This window comes from Bubalus kerabau, chromosome 1 (genome assembly GCF_029407905.1).
Source record: "Bubalus kerabau isolate K-KA32 ecotype Philippines breed swamp buffalo chromosome 1, PCC_UOA_SB_1v2, whole genome shotgun sequence".
NCBI classification, from domain to species: Eukaryota; Metazoa; Chordata; class Mammalia; order Artiodactyla; family Bovidae; genus Bubalus; species Bubalus kerabau.
Genome location: NC_073624.1, coordinates 63,913,686 through 63,929,356, shown reverse-complemented (window position 1 = coordinate 63,929,356; position 15,671 = coordinate 63,913,686). Strand labels below are relative to the sequence as shown.

The 15,671-nt window shown below is 37.1% G+C and overlaps 1 pseudogene; it reads left to right on the top strand.

The window, feature by feature from the left end:
- Nucleotides 1–9,909: 9,909 nt before the first annotated feature.
- On the top strand, nt 9,910–10,865 carry LOC129646768 (olfactory receptor 6C2-like; annotated as a pseudogene).
- The last annotated feature ends 4,806 nt before the right edge of the window (nt 10,866–15,671 follow it).

Genomic DNA, 15,671 nt, shown 5'->3' with positions numbered 1-15,671 from the left:
AAGTATTGAAAAGATCGCTTTGAATATCCCAGTAAAAAAATCTCAAGTTATTGAGTTTTCTATTTCCCTAGATAGAGAGTACTAGAAATCTAATTCCACCCTACTACTTGGGACAGACCGTTTAAATGACTTTGAAGAGTCTGAAATATGTCTGTAGAAAAGGCAATGTAAAGAGGAAATGGAATAGGATGGATGTAATATATCACGTTGTTCAGTCACTAATTCATGTCTGACATTTTGTGCCCCCATGGACTGCAGCGCGCCAAGCTTCCATGTCCTTCACTATCTCCTGAAGTTTGTTCAAACTCACGTCCGTTGAGTCTGTGATGCCATCCAGCCATCTCGTCCTTTGTTGTCCCCTTCTCCTGCCTTCAATCTTTCCCAGAATCAGAGTATATCATGTGCTGTACTTAATTGCTCAGTCATGTCAGACTCTTTGCGACCTAAAGGACTGTAGACCGCCATGCTCCTCTGTCCTAGGGGATTCTCCAGTCAATAATACTGGAGTGAGTTGCCATGCCCTCCTCCACGGAGGTTATATCATATTCTTGTTCAAAATCCACCCATCTCAGGCAGAATAGGTAGAAGTCCAGAAATTGCACGAATAAATGATTGGAAGAAATGTCCAAATCTTAGCAATAAAATAGGAAAGTGTCTGCCTTTCTTTACAATCTAATTGTAAATATATTCATCTAAAATCATTTAATTATCAGGAAAATGAAATTACTTTCTCCTTCAAGTTCAGACACTGTGAAGTGATACATAAACTGGCGCGATTTAACATTTAAATAGTTAAATAGCTATTTAAATAAATAGCTATTTAAATAACATTAAATCCTTATGGCACTGTTTAATATTAATTAAATTCCGTTCAGTTTCTAATAGATACTGAATAGCAGTCTTTTCGGAGAAAGCAATGGCACCCTACTCCAGTACTCTTGCTTGGAAACTCCCATGGAGGGAGGAGCCTGGTGCTGCAGTCCCTGGGGTCACTGCGAGTCGGACACGACTGAGCAGCTTCACTTTCATTTTTCACTTTCATCATTGGAGAAGGAAATGGCAACCCACTCCAGTGTTCTTGCCTGGAGAATCCCAGGGACGGGGGAGCCTGGTGGGCTGCCGTCTATGGGGTCGCACAGAGTCGGACACGACTGAAGTGACTTAGCAGCAGCAGCAGCAGTCTTTTGATTATATGCTGTTCCTTGATTTCTCCTCTGAAACGGCAGTCATATGATTGCTTAAATTATTTTAAATTAGTAAAATAAAATACTGTACATGTGTTCATTGAATAATTGTATGACTCATGTATTTTCTAACTTCTGAAAATTATTATATAATAGGAAAAACCTCCACTTAGGGAGAATATGGAGAGTAGAGACCATATATTTCTTCCTAATATTTACCACATTTCCAGTAACTATTTTTCTTAATCAAATTGGCTTCATTTAAGCCAATGGTTAACAAATCATATGATTATACCCCTCAAGAGAGAAGATCAGTTCTCTTTAAGACTAAACAACTTCTACCTTTACCATTTTATTTTCGCATCATCAGTTCCTTTGAATATTTTTCTGAGTCTATGGTGGATATATTAGAATTTACTCCCAATAAGGGTACTAAATAAATTGCCAAGGCCACTCTAAACCCATCAATTAAAATTTGTGTCCTAATATCTTTCCAATGCCTAGTATTTCGATATTATATCTAATACACATCATCTAAGATCAAATGACAGTATAGATACTCTAGTGATGACCCCGAGGGATGGGATGGGGAGGGAGGTGGGAGGAGGGTTCAGGATGGGGGACACATGTACACCCATGACTGATTCGTGTCAATGTATGGCAAAAACCACTACAATATTTAAAGTAATTAGCCTCCAATTAATGTAAATAAATTAGTTAAAAACAACCTCCATAACGTTGATGTCCCAAGTTTAGAAGATTAAATATTCTTCCAGTGTATAGGTTCATACAACTTATAGGTACAGATTTCTTAGAAAATATTCCTAGAATGTTAATTTGTGAAATAAAATTATTTAGCACCAGTGCATTAAAAGGGTAAAGAAGATTACAAATTCTCCCCAAGTTTCAATTCTGCTTTTTTCAGCAGCTTTATTGGGAGGTATAATTGATGTACAAAAGTGTGCACATGTAACATATACAATTTGATGAGTTTGCACTTATGCATACATCTGTGAAACCATTGCCACAGTCAAGGTAGATGACACATCCATCAGCCTCATTTGTAAGGAGAGGGTAGCTGATGTTTGGGTAGAATTTGGATTTTTTTCTTTTCAAAGGTTAAAGCCTGGATTGGTATCTTCTAAACTGGATTAATTCCTTCAAGGACTTAAAAGATGTAAGTCTAACTTGTCCAGACTTAAAGAGTCTGAAGTGATAATAAAACAATGGAATATTATAGGACTCTTTCTATTCTTTATTTTCAGATAAAGGAAATTTACAGAAAAGAAAAACCTTAATCTTTTTAACTGTTATGCCAGGAAATATTACTTTTCCCCAGAAATTTTTCTTGTTTTAAAAGTTCTCTCTATATTTAAATACTGTAAGGTTTTATTATTATCACAGAAAATGTGTATTTAACTTTTTAATTTATTTTATCTTTTATGCTTTATTAATTACAGCACTTTCAAGAATACATATCATTATTTTTATTAGTTATAAAGGACACTTTATTACTTTTTTCTTTTAGTGTTGGTATACTGGTGATGAATTCACCTTGTTTTTGTTTTTCTGGAAATTTCTGTTTCACTTTTAACAATATATTGGTATATAGCACATTACTATCAGGGCAAAAAATTGAGTTTTACTGGTCAACTACTCTTTATAAATATAGACAACCATATAACCACCAACAATCAAAATAACTTTATTTTAACCTCTGCCAAGATTCAATCAAAAGTAGCTGCTATTCTAAGTTCTATTACCATATATTACATTGGCTTGCTTTTGAACTTCCTCTAAAATAATTAATACACTATGTATTTGTATGCATCTTGTTTTGTGCAATAAGTTTTGTTTGTGACATCCAAAATCCCTATCAAATTACCATGGTGTTTTTCACAGAACTAGAATGAAAAGTGTTACAAGTTGTATGGAAACACAAAAGACCCTGATTAGCCAAAGCATTACTGAGAAAGGAAAAAAAAAAAAAGGCTGGAGGAATCAACCTTCTTTACTTCAGACTATACTACAAAGCCACAGTAATCAAGACAGTATTATATTGGCAAAGAAGCCAGAAATATAGATCAATAGAACAAGACAGAAAGCTCAGAGATAAATCCATCCACTTAGGGGCACCTTATCTTTGACAAAGAATGGAAAAATATACAGTGGAGAAAAGACTGCCTCTTCAGTAAACGGTTCTGGGAAAAGTGGACAGCCATGTGTAAAAAAAAAAAAAAAAAAAAAAATGAAATTAGAGCACTTCTTAACACCATACACAAAAATAAACTCAAAATGGATTAAGGACCTAAATGTAAGACCAGAAACTATAAAACTTTTAGAGGAAAATATAGACAGGAAAGTTTGATGTAAATTGCAACAAGATCTTTTTACATTCATCTCTTAGACTAATGGAAACAAAAACAAAAGTAAACAGTTCAGTTCAGTTCAGTCGCTCAGTTGTGTTAGACTCTTTGCGACCCCATGAATCGCAGCATGCCAGGCCTCCCTGTCCATCACCAACTCCCAGAGTTCACCCAGACTCACGTCCATCGAGTCAGTGATGCCATCCAGCTATCTCATCCTCTGTCGTCCCCTTCTCCTCCTGCCCCCAATCCCTCCCAGCATCAGAGTCTTCTCCAATGAGTCAACTCTTCGCATGAGGTGGCCACAGTACTGGAGTTTCAGCTTTAGCATCATTCCCTCCAAAGAAATCCCAGAGCTGATCTCCTTCAGAATGGACTGGTTGGATCTCCTAGCAGTCCAAGGGACTCTCAACAGCCTTCCCCAACACCACAGTTCAAAAGCATCAATTCTTCGGCACTCAGCCTTCTTCACAGTCCAACTCTCACATCCATACATGACCACTGGAAACACCATAGCCTTGACTAGACGGACCTTTGTTGACAAAGTAATGTCTCTGCTTTTGAATATGCTATCTAAGTTGGTCATAACTTTCCTTCCAAGGAGTAAGCATCTTTTAAGTTCAGAGCTGCAGTCACCATCTGCAATGATTTTGGAGCCCAAAAATGTTGGGAGCCGCATTAGGCATTACTGACAAAATGGAGGCACGGTCCCCAGCCCCCTCTCCTCATTCCGCAGGCACGGATCCCGGGATGAAGTAGTTAGGCCTTGTAAATCTGACTTGTCTTTTCCTCTCCTCAGCTGAGTTGACTGAAAAGGAATATTAAGGTGCTTATTGGTCTTGAGAGGAGCATGAGAAGGCACAATACCTTCTGCAGTTGTGCTCAGAAAATAATTCATAAAGTTAATCATTGACATTTGTTCAAGGACTTTTACAAAAGAGTGTTCCAGGATGAGCACATAGGCCGTAGCTTGAGGCCATGGGAGGGATTGATATCTGAAGCCTATTTGTGAGGAGAATGTTTATGGCAAAGGAGTTTGCTGAATTTAGGGCTTAGGAATAATTAAGATAGTTAGATGTTAAAGATTTTAGGAATGTTGTAAAGTTAGCATATTTTACTATAGCTTATAGAAGTTAGGAATTTTTAGAGACACTATAGCTAGAAGCCTTCTTAAGAGATAGTGAGCTCCGGATGTTAAGGGCAAACAGGATTTATGAAGATAAGTAGTAAACTGAGGAATGTAGCATGAGCTACAATGTAATCACAAGTTAACTATAGGACACATTAGAGGAGGTAGATAATAGATGATAAGGCTAATTCCAAGAGAATCACTGAAGCAGGAACTCTGTTTGAAGAGCAACAATGATTTATGGAGATAATAAATCTGGGAGAGGGGGAACTGAAAATGTCAAACCTCTGGCCTAATGTTTTTGTAAAAGTATAAAAGAGAATCTTAAACTTGAAATAAACAGGCAGTCCATAGAAAACTGAGAGGCTGTCTCATTTCTCTCGCCGACACAGTCCATCTTTTCAGGTTGAATCCCTGGTTGCTGGAGTTGGACAGTCTGACACTGTTTCCACTGTTTCCCCATCTATTTCCCATGGACACAATTAAACTTAAAAGTTTTTGCACAACAAGGAAATTATAGACAAGAAGACAAGGCAACACTCAGAATGAGAGAAAAATATTTGTAAACAGAGCAGCTGACAAAGGATTGATCTCCAAAATATACAAGCAGCTCATGTAGCTCAATATCAGAACAACAGGCAACCTAACTAGAAAATGGTCAGGGACTTCCCTGGTGGCTCAGTGGTAAAGAGTCTGCCTGCCAATGCAGGAGACAGGGGTTCGATCCCTGATCTTGGAAGATCCCAGATGCTGTGGAGCAACTAAGCCCATTCACCACAATTATCAAGCCTGTGCTCTACAGCCCGGGAGCTTCGACTACTGAAGCCAATGTGCTGCAACTACTGAAGCTTGCGTGCATAGAGCCTGTGCTTGGCAACAGGAGAACCCACTGCAGTGTAAGCCTGCACACCGCAATAAGAGAGTAATCCCTGTTTGCCACAACTAGAGAAAAGCTTGCACAGCATGGGAGAGACAGCACAGTCAGAAATAAATAAATAAGTAAAATTATATAAAAGTGGAAGACCCTAACAGACATTTCTCTAAAGAAAACATACAGATGGCCGACAAACACATGAAAAGATGATCAACATCGCTCATTCTGAGAGAAATAAAAATCAAAACTACAATGAGGTATCACCTCACACCAATCAGAATGGCCATCAACCAAAATTGACAAACATTAAATGTTGGAGAGGATGTGAAGAAAAGGGTATCCTCTTGCACTGTTGGTGGAAATGTAAATTTATGATACAGCCACTATGGAGAACAGTATGGAGATTCCTTAAAACTAGGAATAAAAGTACCATATGACCCAGCAATCCCACTATTGGGCACACATACCCTGAGAAAACCATACCTCAAAAAGACACACGTACCCCAATGTTCATTGTATCACTATTTACAATACCAGGACATGGAAGCCACCTAGATGTTCACTGAGAGATGAATGGATAAAGAAGTTGTTATACCTCTCCTTCCCTAGCTTTGCCCACAAGTCCTTTCTCTATATCTGTGTGGCTATCCTGCCCTGCAAATAGTTTCATCAGTACCATTTTTCTAGATTCCATATATATGGATTAATATATGATATTTTTTTTCTGTTTCTGACTTATTTCACTATTTATAATAGGCTCTAGGCTCATCCACCTCAGCTCAGCTAACTCAAATTTGATCTTTTTCATGGCTCAAATTCACGTCCTTTGATTGAGTGATGCTAGCCAACCATCTCATCTGTCCTCCCATTTCCTCCTGCCCTCAATCTTTTCCAGCATCAGGGTCTTTTCCAATAAGATGGTTCTTTGCATCAGGTGGCCAAAATGCTGGAGCTTCAGCTTCAGCTTCAGCATTAGTCCTTCCAAAGAATATTCAGGGTTGATTTCCTTTAGGATTTACTGGTTTGATCTCCTTGCAAGCTAGGGGACTCTCAAGAGTCTTCTCCAGCATCACAATTGGAAAGTGTCAATTCTTTGGTACTCAGCCTTCTTCATGGTCCAACTCTCACAACTGTACCTGATTATTGGAAAAACCATAGCTTTGACTATAGGGACCTTTGTTGGCAAAATGATGTATCTGCTTTTTAATATGCTGTCTAGGTTTTCCATAGGCTTCCTTGGCAGTAGCAAGTGTCTTTTAATTTCATGGCTGCAGTCACCATATACAGTTTTCTTGGAGACCAAGAAAATAAAACTTGTCTTTGCTTCCCTTTTCCCCCATCTATTTGCCATGAAGAGAAGGGACCAGATGCCAAGATCTTAGGTTTTTGAAAGCTGAGTTTTAAGCCAGCTTTTTTACTCTTCTCTTTCACCCTCATCAAGAGGCTCTTTTGTTACTCTTCACTTTCTGCCATTAGAGAGGTATCACCTGCATATCTAAGGTTGTTATTATTTCTCCCAGCAATCTTTATTCCAGCTTGATTCATCAAGCCCAGCATTTAGCATGATATACTCTCCATAGAAGTTAAATAATCAGGGTGACAGTATGCAGCCTCTTGCAGTCCTCAATTTTAAACCAGTCCATTGTTCCATGTCCGCTTCTAACTATTGCTTTTTGACATGCATACAGGTTTCTCAGGAGGCAGGTGTGGTGGGCTGGTATTCCCAACTCTTGAAGAATTTCCCAGTTTATTGTGATCCACACAGTCAAAGACTTTAGCATAGTCAATGAAGAAGAGGTAGATGCTTTTCTGGAATTCTCTTGCTTTTTCTATGATGGTAGCAATTGGATCTCTGGTTCTTCTGCTTTTTCTAAAGTCAGCTTGTACATCTGGAAGTTCTTGGTTCTCATACATTGAAGCCTAGCTTGAAAAATCTTGAGCATGACATTGCTATCCTGTAAAATTGGCACAATTGTAGGGTAGTATGAAGCATTCTTTGGCATTGCCCTTCTTTGGGACTGGAAAGAAAACTGACATTTCCAGTCCTGTGGCCACTGCTGAGTTTTTCAAATTTGCTAACATACTGAGTGCAGCACTTTCACAGAATCATCTTTTAGGATTTTAAATAGCTTAGCTGGAGTTCCATCACCTCCATTAGTTTTGTTCATAAGAATGCTTCCTAAGGCCCACTCGATTTCACACTCCAGGATGTCTGGCTCTAGGTGAGTGACCACACTATTGTAGTTATCTGGGTCATTAAGACCATTTTGTATAGTTCTTCTGTGTATTTTGCCACCTCTTCTTATTCTCTTCTACTTCTGATACATCCTTACCGTTTCGGTCCTTTATCATGCTCATCTTTGCATAAAACGTTCCCTTGATATTTCCAGTTTTCTTGAAGAGATTTCTAGTCTTTCCCATTCTATTTTTATCCTCTATTTCTTTGTGTTGTTCACTTAAGGAGGACTTCTTATCTCGCCTTGCTATTCTCTGGAATTCTGCATTTAGCTGGGTATATCTTTTCCTTTCTCCTTTGCCTTTCATTTCTCTTCTTTCCTCAGCTTTGTAAATCCTCCTCAGACAACCACTTTCTTTTCTGCACTTTTTGTCCTTTGGGATGGTTTGGATCATCGCCTCCTGAAAATTGTTACGAACCTTCATCCATAGTCTTACAGGCACTCTTCTATCAGATCTAATCCCTTGAATCTATTTATCACCCACACTGTATAATCATAAGGGATTTGATTTAGATCATACCTGAATTGCTTAATGGTTTTCCCGACCTTATTCCATTTAAGCCTGAGTTTTGCATTAAGGAGCTCATGATCTGAGCCACAGTCAGCTCCAGGTCTTGTTTTTGATGACTTTATAGAGCTTTTCCACCTTTGGCTGCAAATAAAATAATCAATCTGATTTCAGTGTTGACCATTAAAGTGATGTCCATGTGTAGAGTCATCTCTTGGGTTGTTGGAAAAAGGTGTTTGCTATGAACTGTGCATTTTCTTGGCAAAACTCTGTTAGCCTTTGCCCTGCTTCATTTTGCACTCCAAGGAAAATTTGTGTTATTGCAGGTATCTCTTGACTTTGTACTCTTGCATTCCAATCCCATATGATTAAAAGGACATCCTTTTTTGGTTTTAGTTCTAGAAGGTCTTGCAGGTGTTCATAAGACTGTTCAACCTCAGCTTCTTTGGCATTAGTGGTTGGGGCATAGACTTGGATTACTGTTATACTGAATGGTTTGCCTTGGAAACAAACTGATGTCATTCTGTCATTTTTGAAATTGTACTCTACTAAGCATTTCAGACTCTTTTATTGACTATGAGGGCTACTCCATTTCTTCTAAGGGATTCTTATCCACAGTAGTAGATATAATGGTCATCTAAATTAAATCCGCCCATTCCCATCTATTTTAGTTTACTGATTCCTAAGATGTCAATGTTTACTTTTGCCATCTCCTGCTTGACCTTGTGTGATTGACCTTGATTAATAGACCTAACATTCCAGGTTCATATGCAATACTGTTCTTTGCAGTACTGGACTTTACTTTCACTGCCAGACACATCCATAACTGAGCATTGTTTCCACTTTGGTCCAGCCACTTCATATTTTTCTGGAACTATACATAATTGCTCTCCACTAATATTTTTAGATAAACACATTTACAATTAGATTGTAAAGACAGGCACTCTCCTGCTTCATTTCTAAGATTTGAACTTTTTTTCAATTATTTATTTGTGCAATCTCCTGACTCTCTCCCATCTATCTTTCCCCTGATCTGTGGATTTGGAACAAGGATATGATATATTAGATACATCTTACATACTTTACTCTTTTATATTGTGTTTTTGACAGTTTTCAAATTCTACAAAGTCATTTGGCAAAAGCATCTTTCCCACGTCATGATGTAGTTTTGGATTTCTATCACTACCTATCTGTGTGTGTGTGCATGTGGCAGTCGCTCAGTCGTGTCCAACTTTGAGACCCCATGGACTGTAGCCCACCAGGCTCCTCTGTCCAAGGGATTCTCCAGGCAAGAGTATTAGAATGGGTTGCCATTTCTTTCTCCAGGGAATCTTCCCTACCCAGGAATCGAACCTGAGTCTCCTGCATTGCAGGTAGATTCTTTACCAACTGAGATACAAGGGAAGCGACTTATTAATATGATGCACATTAAAAGAGCTGAGAATTCCAGAGTTATGATCAGTCATTGTCAAGTCAAGGAAGAAAATGACTATTCATTGCATTGATTAGAATTATTTTTTACCCAATGGCCATGGCCTCATAATTTCATACAAGTTTTCTCAGTTCGATGTCACTTGACTTTGTGAGGAGCTTGAGAAATACAAGTCAGCAATGAGAAACAAGACCTCATTACCTACATTCATACTCCTAGGACCGACAGATGATCCTCCAATGCAGGTTCTAATTTTTATATTTCTGTTTGTCTCCTACTTATTGAGTGTCACTGGGAATCTGACCATCATTATACTCACTTTAGTAGACTCTTGCCTTAAAACTGCCGTATACTTTTCCCTCAAACTCTTCTCCTTTTTAGAAAACTTATTCACCACGGTGTGTGTTCCCAGATTCTTATACAGCTTATCAACTGGGGACAAGACTATTTCCTACAATGCTTGTGCTGCCTAACTAATTTTTATCATTTTTTTGGAGAACAGATTTTTTTTCCTCCTGGCCATCATGTCCTATGACCGTTATGTGGCCATCTGCAAATCTTTACTTTATACAACCTCATCAACAGCAGAGTCTGTGGAAGACCTGTTATTTGCAGGTTGGCTGGTCATATTTCCACCACTCTGCCTGGTCTTAAATCTGGAATTCTGTGACTATAATCTCATTGATCATTTTCTCTGTGATGCTTCTCCTGTGCTGAAGATCTCTTGTTCAGACACATGGTACATAGTGTTTCCCTTGCTGTGTTGACTGACATTGGGCCATTTCTGTGTATAGTTCTGTCATATATATACATCATCAAGACCATCATAAAGTTTCATTCTGCCCAACAGAAGCTGAAGGCCTTTTCTACCTGTTCTTCTCACATGATTGTGGTTTCTATCACCTATGGCAGTTGTATCTTCATCTATGTCAAACCTTCAGCAAAGGATGAAATGGTAATTAATAACGGTGTGTTAGTGCTTACTACTTCAGTTGCCATCATTTTAAACCCATAAATTTATAGCCTGAGGAATAAGCAAGTGAAACAAGCTTTTACAGACTTAATCAAAAGAATTTCATTGTTTCAAGGAAGTAAAGGAATGTTGAAACTTTTATTTTATAAGCATAAAATATAAATTTAAAAAGAGCATTTAGCTTTAAAGTCACAGTTTTCATTACTTAACTAATGTACCCTGGTCTATTGTTTGTTTATATTAACATTCTTATACCACTGTTATTATTTAATCTTGGATCCAAAACCATCTTTTCAATGCCTGTTGAAATAGACAAGTTGTGTCATTTCAACTTTTGTTGAAAACAAACTTTCTACAAGATGACAACTCATATCAAAAAAATATGGAAGTGGATTTCTAGGAAAAGGGCCTTACTTAAACTCTAATCTCACTGTGACCAATACAATAACTAGTAATTCTTGTGTGGAAAAAAAATTGAATTCTTGAACTGATAGTAAAATAAGTGGAGTGATAGCATCTATTGTCTTGTTTTGCATGTAAATGTTCAAAACAGTATATATATATATATATATATATATATATATATATATATATAATTAGAATTGTTCTTTTCAAGCAGGAATAACTAAAGATAATAATGGATTAATTTGAGCAAAAGGAAAGGATTATTTTGCTAGAGAGGAAAATAAGAGTGTAGACACCTGAAGATACACATGTACCTTGTAAAAGAAAGTTTAAAGCCCAAATATTTAGTTTAGATTCACTGGATTCTCATTCAAGCGAAGAATCCTATACACTAATTTATCACTGAGGTGACAGTGATTTTATAAAAAATATGCTGAGAAAATAAAACCATCCTTGTGATGATAAATCAAGACTAGTACTGAGACACAATACAGTGGAAGTTCTAAATATAACTAATTTAAGTCAACATGAGCCAGCAAATCACAGCAAACTAAAGTCCTTAAACATCAAGAAAATTAAACCAGCAAAATACAAGGAAGCCTTGTGATACAGACAGAGCATTCAATATTAAGGCATAGATTATCTTTGACATTGAAAAAACAAGGTATGGCCTTTACTAATATTTCTCAAGGAGTGATGTTCTACATCTGGTTGTTTTGTCCCTTTCACATTTCTCACCATTAACTGCAATGGTCCAGACTGGAATGTTCTTGACTTTCATCTCAAGGCCTGCAAGGCATCACCTCTTACAAAGGATTCCTTCCCTGCATCCCTCTCTAGTGCTCTGTGTGGAACCCCGTGTATGGGCAGCTGTCACTTTCTGCATTTCATTATTATGCAATAACAAATTATCCTCAAATCAGTGGTTTAAAACTTGAGTTTCTGAGTCAATGGAGTGTTTCTGTCTATTTGAGCAGATATCAGCTGATCTTGGCTGGGTTTGTTTATAGGACTGTCACTAAGGATAACTACGTCTTGTTGTCAGGTTGGGCCTCACTCACAACTTTAGAGGTTGAGTGACTCCTTCCTAAGATAAATGAACCCTCTTCCAGATGGTGTTTTATCTTCCAGCTAACAGTTGTTCACATGGTAAGATCATGAGGCTCCAAGGGAGAGAATGGAAGCAGGCAAAGTCTTTGAAGTCCTAGACACAATATCCCCAGCTCCAATATTTTGGCCACCTGATGCGAAAAACTGACTCATTTGAAAATCCTGTGAGCTGGGAAAGATTGAAGGTGGGAGGAGAAGGGAACGACAGAGGATGAGATAGTTGGATGGCATCATTGATTCAATGGACATGAGCTTGAGTAGGCTCCAGGAGTTGGTGATGGACAGGGAAGCCTGGCTCTCTGCAGTCCATGGGGTCACAAAGAGTTGGACACGACTGAGTGGCTGAATTTAACTGAACACACAATTCTATTAGGCAAGCAAGTCATGGGACCAACCAACATTCAAGGGAGAAAAACGGAATCACTTGTGCATGAAAGAAGCTCGGACACACATTGCAGAGGGTGTAGATACAGAGAGAGCAAGCCATCTTTGCTATCTAATTTCCACAGAAACTATGCTTCCCCTAAATGTCATGAATTCCCCATCTACTTTTTCTCAAGTATTACTATTATGTGTTTAGTGTACATATGAATGTCTGTAAAGCCAATGATGATCAATATTGCTTTTTAAAGAAATGTTAGTTGAATAAATCCCATATAAAACATGAAAGACTAATCTTTGAGAGAGGGAACATCTATAAAAATTCTAACTTTGAATAAGAACCATATAGAGAGAATAAGATGAGTGCAATTTTTGTGAAATGGAAATAAATTTTATTCATAACAAAGTGTTCCACATATCTTTTAATTTTAAAATGTCTTTTCACATTTTTCACTCATAGAAATGCTAATCATACAATGAGTAATAAATTTTTCCATAAGATGCATTTGCAAATTCTCAAAACAAGTCAGTCTCCTAGGTAAATTTTTGAGGAAGGGTAAAATTGAAGTTTAATGATCCCCATTTCCTTCTTCTGTGTAGACAGTTGAAAGTCATGTCTCTTGGACCTTTTTGTATTATAATCATCTTTAGATATTCCTATTCCTTTATTTTTTAAAAAAAAATTTTTCTCTTGTATCTCCATTTCTCATTCCCATTCTTCCATTGGCAACCCTCTTTATTGTTTTTAAAGTTTATTTTTTATTTGCATTTGTTTTTATGAAAAATATATTTGAATAGATCTAGCAAAGCTATCTATTGCTAGTAATTGCTGGAAAATATTATTTGCACCCAGCAGCATTCATCTCCAAGGTATATGTCCATTCCAGTGTATGGTACAGCCTCTCCCATATAATAGAAGTGTAATTTCAAGGAAACTCTTTAAAAGTTTATGTGTATTACTTTTTTAAAACATCAGTTAAGACACTGATGCATAAAATAGTCTTCAGTAATATTGATAAATTATTTTTAACAATGACAACATAACTATAAAAATACAGTAGGATGTTTTAATTGAAAAGTGTAAAATGTATTATTTGGGCTTCCCAGGTAGCACAGTGGTAAAGAATCTGCCTGTCAATGCAGGAGATGCAAGAAATGCAGGTTCAATCTGGATCTGGTAGATCTGGTAGATCCCCTGGAGTAGGAAATGGCAACCTGCTCTAATATTCTTCCCTGGAAAATTCCATGGACAGAAGACCCTGGCAGGCTATAGTCCAAGGGGTCACAAAGAGTCAGACATGACTCAGAGCACACATGTACACACTCATAAATGTATTATTTAGCAATAAGTGATTGCAGTGGGAAAATATACACTCCGAACTTTTGGAACTATGAAATTTTAAAACACAAAAGGATGCTTCATAATATAAAGAAAGCAATTCAAATTGAGAAGGGAGAGAGTGAAAGCAGTCATGTATTACCACTCTCTTGACATCAAAGCTCAGCCTCTGTACACTGGTGCCATGTTAAATCTTAGAGACAGAGTCTTGGATGAAGTAGAAAGAAATAGCTCATTGGTTTTTCAAGTAAAGGGAACTAATGTCCTCAAAAGTGTGCATCCCCACCTGAAGAGGGTAGTAAGGAGTTTTATTTTTTTTCTTTTTTAAATATAAATTTATTTATTTTAATTGGAGATTAATTACTTTACAATATTGTATTGGTTTTGCCATACATCAACATGAATCCACCACAGGTATACACGTGTTCCCCATCCCGAACCCCCCTCCTCTCTCCCTCCTTGTACCATCCCTCTGGGTTGTCCCAGTGCACCAGTCCCAAGCATCCAGTATCATGCATCAAACCTGGACTGGCGACTCATTTCATATATGATATTATACATGTAAGGAGTTTTATAGTAAAGGTTCAAAGAGCAAGGCACGGTCAACTTGTGGACTTTCTTCTGATTGGATGTTGTTGAGGTAATGGGGAGTTAGCATTATCAGCCTTCTGGGTCTAAGGAGTCATGTAAGGTCAATGTACTTGTAAGCGGCACACAGTTAAATTCTTCCATATGGTGGGGGTTTCAGTATCTGAACAACAGGTCAAAGGACATGGTTCAAGATTATTATCTATAGTCTTGCAGGAAGAACTAAAGGTCCTTGACTTTGTTAAATGGGTAAAGTATCATTATTTTGTCTTGCTTGACTGTTATAATTCTGCATTTATTCACTGCTCTGATTCAATTTGTTCTTTGACTAATTTTTTTTCTATAGACAAAAGTTAGACAGAGCACAAGGTTGGTGTTTTTTCAGGAGGTCTCATAAGGTCTTGCTTAGTGACACTCCTAAGTTTTATGTCAAACTGAAATAAATTAAAAATTGAAGAAATATATACATGCATTTCAAAGTTATGTTTTCCCCAAGCACAACTTATAAATACTATACTTAGAAAGGGAAAAAGTTAAAAAATCAACTGTAGCTGACCAATTCTAATGATTGCAGAACTTTGTGGTATCTGTTTGTGCTAACTTGCCATATAGTCTTTTAACTGGTTCTTAAGTTTTTGTTATTGCTTGTTTATTTCATTTTCTGCTCCACTTGGACCAAAGCACAGATTAAATAAAGCCATTTCTCTACAGTTTATTCTCTATTTCATTTCTTTCTGTTCTAATCTTTATTATATTCCTATACTTCTATATTATCTTACTTTCCCATGTTTTAGGTTTAGCTTTTCCTTTGTCTAGTTCTCCAAATTGTAAGGTTATGCTCTTGATTTAAGATCTCTCTTCTTTATTGATGGGTATTTACATACCTAAATTTCCCTTGAGCACTGCCTTTCTTGTCACTTAGGCCAGTTTTGAAAGTTATGCTTTGATTTACAGTCGTCTCTAAGTATTTTCTAATTTCATTTGTGATTTCTTCTGTGGCTTATTAGTTGTTTATTTTGTTTTGTTTAAAATTTTTTTTTTGTTTTTTTTTTCATTTCATTTTATTTTTTAACTTTACAATATTGTATTGGTTTTGCCATATTTTATTATTGATATCTAGCTTCATCTCATTGTAGTCAGAGTAA